The sequence below is a fragment of the Panthera pardus genome, unplaced genomic scaffold, assembly GCF_024362965.1.
Source record: "Panthera pardus isolate Hobbes unplaced genomic scaffold, ASM2436296v1 HiC_scaffold_18, whole genome shotgun sequence".
NCBI lineage: Eukaryota > Metazoa > Chordata > Mammalia > Carnivora > Felidae > Panthera > Panthera pardus.
The window spans coordinates 20,991,975-20,998,898 of NW_026526743.1; the positions used below are offsets into that span (position 1 = coordinate 20,991,975).

At 49.3% G+C, this 6,924-nt stretch overlaps 1 non-coding gene across 1 annotated transcript; it reads right to left on the reverse strand.

Moving 5' to 3' along the window:
• Positions 1–386: 386 nt before the first annotated feature.
• Positions 387–549, reverse strand: LOC128778142 (U1 spliceosomal RNA). The gene has a single exon (XR_008423510.1). It is a non-coding gene; the product is annotated as a U1 spliceosomal RNA (small nuclear RNA).
• Positions 550–6,924: the final 6,375 nt, after the last annotated feature.

Below are 6,924 nucleotides of genomic sequence, written 5' to 3' on the forward strand. Positions count from 1 at the left end.
ATGTGTTTTCAATTCTTTGGAGTATACTCCTAAGAGTGGAAAATGCTGGGTCATATGGTAATTCTAGATGTAGCCTTTTGGGGAATCACCAACTATTTTCCACAGTGGCTGTACCATATTACATTACCATCAACAATGTATGAAGATTCTAATTTCTCTACATCCTTGCCAATTCTTCTTAATTTTTATGTGAAATGTGAAGTGTTACCTCATTTGCTGTTGAGTTGTAAGAGTTCTTTATATATTCTGAATGCTAGAATATTATTAGATATATGATTTGCAAATATTTTCTCCCACTTTGTAGGTTGTCTTTTTACTTTCTTCATACTCCCCTTTAATGTACAAAAATGTTTAATTTTTATGAAGTCCAATTTACCTATGTTTTCTCTGAGAGAGCGCAAATGCAGGCCCCACAACCCCAAATTATGCAGTCAAGTTTCCCACATTTGGAACAATTATAAGGGTCAGCATATCTGAAGTGCACTGGGTAAGCCTTGCCCTGGGAAAACCACCTTCCTAATTATGGAATCTCCCCTGCCAGGTGGGGGTATCTATTTATTTATTTTTTCTTTTGCTGCTCATGCCTTTGGTGTCTTATCTGAGAATTCAAGGTCATGAAGTTCAAGATCATGAAGATTTCCCCTGTGTTTTCTTCTAAGATTTTTATGGTTTTGCTCTTATTTTTAGGTTGCTGGTCCATTTTTGAGTTAATATTTGCATATGGTGTGAAACAGGTTTTTCCTTTAATTCTTGAAACATAGTGTTCTTTAATTCTTTGAACATATTTATTATAATAGCTTCTTTGAAGTCTTTGCTAAATCCAAATTCAACATCTGGGCCAACTCATCATTAGTTATAATGATTCTTATTTATTCTGAGTATAGTTCATGCTTTCCTATTTTTTGACATGTCTTGTGATCTTTTGATTGAGAACTGGACATTGTAAAAATTTATTGTAGCAACTCTGGATTGGGATTTTTATCCTGAAGGTTTTTTTCTTTAATAACTTGTCTGAACTTAATTGGTAGAATCTGTCTTCTAAGCATGTGTAGCCAGATGTACCTGCTTAGTTTTTAAATTTTTTTAATGTTTATTCATTTTTTGAGAGAGAAAGAGAGAGAGAAGAGAGGCAGAGAGAGAGGGAGACACAGAGTCTGAAGCAGGGTCCAAGCTCTGAGCTGTCAGCACAGAGCCGTATGTGGGGCTCGAACTCATGAACCACAAGATCGTGACCTGAACCGAAGTCAGATGCTTAACTGACTGAGTCACCCAGGTGCCCCGTTTTTTAAATTCTTATTTTTGTTTTTTAGCTTGGCTTCCCAAGAGTAGCCACTGTATCTGTGTCGATTCGTAGTCAGCCAATGATTAGGAAGATGAGCTCACATGTCTTGGGCTCTTCTCTACACCACACTCGGCTGACTGATTTGTACTTAGGTCGGGGAGTGTATTTCATGTCTAGGCAGTTTTCAACTTTGTCTTAAGGTTTAGTTTTCATTTCTTCTGCGTTCTCTTGAGTCTTACCTGCACATGCCAGTGGTTCTTCAGGCAGCCACGGATGTGTGGGTAGCTTATTTGGCTCTTCCAGTATCTTCCTCATTAAATTTTTGGCTATTTCACCCATCATCTCAAGTGGGGCCGCAACCTCATATGAACAAATCTGTGTTTATTCCCCCATTAATTTCCTTCTGAGTTTGCTCTTAAAAATTGTTTTAATGTTTATTTATTTATTTTGAGAGAGAGAGAGAGAGGAAGAGAGAGAGAGAGAGAGAGAGAGAGAGAGAGAGAGAAGACAAGTATAAGCAGCAGAGGGGAAGAGAGAGAGAGAGGGAGAGAGAGAATCCCAAACAGGATCCACACTGTCAGTGCAGAGCCCGATGCGCGGCTCGAACTCACAAACCGTGAGATCACGACCTGAGCTGAAATCAAGAGTCAGACACTTAGGTGCCCCCTGAGTTTGCACTTTTACTGACAGTACACCAGGTACAGGTTTGCCTTCCACTCCAAAACAGGTCAGCCCCCTTTGTCAGAAGGGATGATGGATGATGGTTTTCGCAGCCAGCTTTGTCCTGGGAAAATTACAGTGCTGACTGATGTGGGAAGGTGGACGGGGAAGCCCGAAGGAAGAAAGCCACAGACTTGCACTGACTCAAAGTTCTAGCAGGTTTTCATGGAGACCCACTTCTAATTAGTCGTTTATCTTTAGTCAATTCCCAGAATCCCTAACAGTTTGTATTTGATGACTTTGTCCGGTTTTGTATTTGTTTTATGGGGGCAAGAGATTGGTGATATCTCTTCTCCATCGCGGCTGAAGTCCTGCTACCACAATTGTTTTTAAAAAAAAATTTTTTTTTAAATGTTTATTTATTATTGAGAGACAGAGAGACACAGAGCGTGACGGGTAGAGAGAGGGGGAGACACAGAATCCGAAACAGGCTCCAGGCTCTGAGCTGTCGGCACAGAGCCCGACGCGGGGCTCGAACTCACGAACAGGAAGATCATAACCTGAGCCAAAGTCAGTCGCCCAACCAACTGAGCCACCCAGGCGCCCCAACACAACTGTTACTTGTAAGTTTGACTTGTTCATTTTCACATGGTCAGATATATCAATGTTTTTTTCTAGTGTCATACTTAGGATTTATTTATCCTGAGATTACGTTGTTAATGAACAGAAATTTTATTCTACAATATCATGGCTTAATTTACCATTCAAATGTTTAGTCCTTCAAATGTATTTCTTTCTTCGTAAAGAAATAGGGCTCTAGCTTATTTTTCTCTTTGTTGTTAGTTAGTTAGCTGTCCCATCCAATTTTTAAAATAATCTCTTTTTTTTCTGCTGATTTGAAAAACAACTGTCTGAGTATTTGAGTGATATGTTTGCTTACTTGACTTTCCGTTCCATTCCATTCATTCATTTCTGTTTAGAGTCTTTGCTGAAAGTGCCCCAGTTTTAACTATTACACCTTTAGAATAGATTCTAACATAAAGCCTGACGAGATCCTCCTTCCTGCCCCCTACATTTCTGGTCGTACAACGGATTCGCATTTTTCACACTACAGAATTAACATGCATTCATTCATGCACCCGCCCCAATGTGCATTCATTCATGCGCTCGTCCTAACGTGCGTTCCTTCGTGCACTCGTCCATTCTTTCATCACACGGCTGTTTTTCGAGCTCGCGCTGCACGGGGCACCTGCCATGGTGCCAGGCAGCGCAGCGACCAGGGATGTGGCAGTGAGCCACAGCAACCTGGTTTCTGCCTGGCCGGGACTTGCCTTCTAGCATGGAGGCAGGGAACAAAAGTGAACAGACACATTAAGAACATGACTGAAAATCACAACACTGACTGTGCAGCAAACATCCGAGGTGGGGAGGTGGAGGATGGCAGAGGGAGCCTGTGCTGGCTGTTATGCCTGCAGGTCTGGCAGCAGCCACGCAGGAGCTAAACGTCGGGTTTTGTTTCCGGACACTTGTCCGTTTGTCCCGGCGCCGTTCATTCTAAAATGTCTCACTTTCCCACGTGGGTGGGGGCGAATAGTCCGAGCGACGAGAAGGGCAGGTGCACGCACAGGCTGCCGTGGAAGAGAACCCGAGGAGCTGCAGGAAAACCTGCGTGGCCGGTAGCTGGCACGTGGGAGGGCTTGCGAAGGGGCAGGAGGTAAGCAGGCGACAGGTCTTGCCGGGCCTTGTAGACCAGAGAGGGAAGTTGGGAGTGCGTTCTTAGTGCAGTGGGAAGCCCTTTAAGGTTGTCTGCGGGACAGTGATGCGCTGTGTTTTCGGAAGCCCTCTCCTGTGGCGGGGGGAGGGCGGGGAAGGAAGGGCTGCAGGAGCAGGGTGGGGGAGGGCGGAGCACCTGCGAGCAAGCGTGGTCGCCAAGGGCCAGTGGAGGGCGTGGCGGTCCAAATAGGAGGGGAGGCGGGGTGGCAGCCGGGGGCTGGCTAGCAGGTCCCGCTGCTGAGCCAGACGTGGGGCAGATGGAAAGGCAGGTGAAAAGCCTGGGGACAGTTGTGTCCCCCTGCAGCTTCTGGGAACGGGCCTTTAGCTACAAACTGGAAAAGGACAGAGGAAAAACTTCTGCTCAGGCGGGCTGCCTTTTTTGCAGGCAGCTTCCACCCTGAGGTTGGGGTATAAGCTGCGTCTCGGGGCTGACTGACGCGGGGATGTGGCACACTTCATTGACGATCCGCCCGTGTGGACGGTGAGGGAGCGACTCTGAGCCTCTCAGTAGGCCTCAGGCACCAGGACCGGGAAGGGCCAAGAACGTAACCGAAAAGCCGATCGGTGTGCGAGGAAAATGTAAACAATTGACAGAATGTTATGGGCTGCACAGAAATGTCAGGGTATTCAAGTGGGTGTCTGGGAAAACAGAAAGTTGCAATCTGAAACGATGAATAAGCCACTGACAGTTGTCACAGAATGTGTGAGAGCATGTGTGAGCAGCGAGGAGGCCGAGCTGAACTCTGGGCGGCAGGCAGCGGTGTGCATGGCACCCAGCCAGGCCCTCCCGCGGCCCGGGATGGAGCTGAGATGCTTGCCCACGGTGCCCCCGTTGCGAGGCCGCCACCTTTCCGGCCCCGTGTCAAGGTTAGCTTCCCGGCTGGAGTGGGAATGCCATCGGGGCAGTGTGCCAGGTGGCCCCGAGATTCCTGCCCCGTAGGGGGTGTGTGTGTGTGCCCTGTGACCCCTCCCCGTGAACGTAGGGTGTGTGTGTGTGTGTGACCCCTCCCCGTGAACATAGGTGTCACTGTGATGTGCTGTATGGAAAAGGTGAAGGGGTTTTGCAGATATAACTCTGGTCCCACGTGACTTGGTTGTGTGTTAATCACAACGGAGCTTATCCTGGGTGGGCCTGACCTAATCAGGTGAACCCTCTAGAAGAGGGTCTAGAAGTCAGGGACTTGAAGCAGCAGAGAGAGGCTCTCCTGTCGGTCTTGAAGAAGCAGGCTGCTGTGTTGTGGAGGAGGGCCACAGGGCAGGGAACGTGTGGTGGCTTCTAGGTGCTGAGGGCCTCAGCCCTACAAACACAAGGAGCTGGGTTTCTGCCGACACCCAGTGAGCTGGGAAGAGGACCCTGGGCCTCAGTTGAGGTCACAGCCCCGGCCATCACCTTGAATGCAGCCCAGTGAGACCCTCAGCAGAAGACTCGACTGAGCTGTGCCCGGAGTCCTGACTCAGGGGAACGTTGAGATACCGAATGGGTGTTTTCATCTGCTCAGCGTGTGGTAATCTGTGTGAAGCGACAGACGGTTCACACAGGCAGGGACTACCTTGCCTTGTTGGTTGCCATGACCTAGGAGCAGGTAGATGGCCTGGCCCCAGAAGGTATTCAATACCTGCTTGTTTGATGAATATGTGAATAGACGGAGGTTGGATACACAGGAGCTTGTGTGTGCTCTCCCAGACGGGGGTGGGGGGTGGTGTGCATACCCAGTAATACCGGGGGTGCTAGCTGTGTGTGAGCTCAGCAGGCATTCCTGACACGCACTGTTAGTGTGCAACTCGGGTTGCATTTGCGCGGGTCCAGGGTCCAGGGTCCAGGGTGAGGAAGGGTAACCTTTCCCATCAGGGCTGCAGTGAGTGAGTATGTAGTGGGTGTGAATTTCGCGTGCGGTGATTCACGAGGCCCGGGCTAATCTGGGGGGATCGGGAGAGGTGCGCCAGACTGGCCTAGGGCACGGACACTTCATCTCAAGGTGTGCTGAAGGGGACCCTAGGTTGGGAGACCCAGGGGTGGGGGCATGATACGATGGTACCGGGCTGGACTGGGGGAGCCGGCCTGCTCCTAGGAGTCTCCTGTATGGGGACGGGATACGTACTCTGAGTCTGCCAGGAGCTGTTTAAAATATTTTGATGGCGGGGCGCCTGGGTGGCTCAGTCGGTTAAGAGCCCGACTCTTGATTTTGGCTCAGGTCATGATCTCTCAGTTCGTGGGATCGAACCCTATGTCAGGCTCCTTGCTGAGAGCAATGGAGCCTGCTTGGGATTCTCTCTATCCCTCTCTCTCTGACCCTCCCCTGCTCTCTCTCTCTCAAAATAAATAAACTTAAAAAAAAAAATCTTTTGATGGCTTCTCAACGCGTTGGAATAAACCCTACTCCTTCTACCTATCTGTCAGGCCTGACATGCTCCCACCTGGCCTTTGGTCCTGGCCTCGTTTTCTCACTCCGCTCTGGCCATCCTGGACTTTCTCTGTGTCCCCCCGATATGCTAGGTTCCTCCCTGCTTGGCTGTTCCCTCGGCCCGGGTGCTTCCCTCCGGCTCTTCTCTGAGGTGGCTCCTTGCACCTCCTCTCCCCAGAGAGGCCTATTTCGACTTGTGTCAGAAGACACTCCTGCCCACGTGCGCACCCCCTGCGGGTCACTCATTATTACAGTGACTGTTTGGTCTCCTGCACGACAGTTACCGCTGGCTGAAGTGATCTGGCTGACTCACGATGTACTCACTTGTCGGCTGTGTCGGCTGCTCGAATGTGAGCTGCGAGCTTGCCCGGCCCGCCTCGGTGCTCCCGCAACTTAGCGCCATATCCTCGGTACACGGCAGGTGCTCCGATAGCTGTGCGGAGACAGGTTGTCTTGCTTTGTGTCTTCGTGTCCCTGCATCTAAACAGCTTGGCTTGTCCTCGATGACCTCAAAGGGAGACCTCTTCTGTGGACGCATTTTCTTTTTTTTAAAGTTTATTTATTTATTTTGAGAGAGGGGCGCCTGGGTGGCTCAGTGGATTAAGCATCTGACCTCGTCTCAGGTCCTGATCTCGATGGTTACTGAGTTTGAGCCCCATGTCGGGCTCTGTGCTGACAGTTGGGAGCCTGGAGCCTGCTTAGGATTCTGTGTCTCGCCATCTCTCCCTGCCCGCCCCCCCGCCCCCATGCATACTCTGTCTCTTTCTGTCTCTCAAAAATAAATCAACATTGAAAAAAATTATTTTG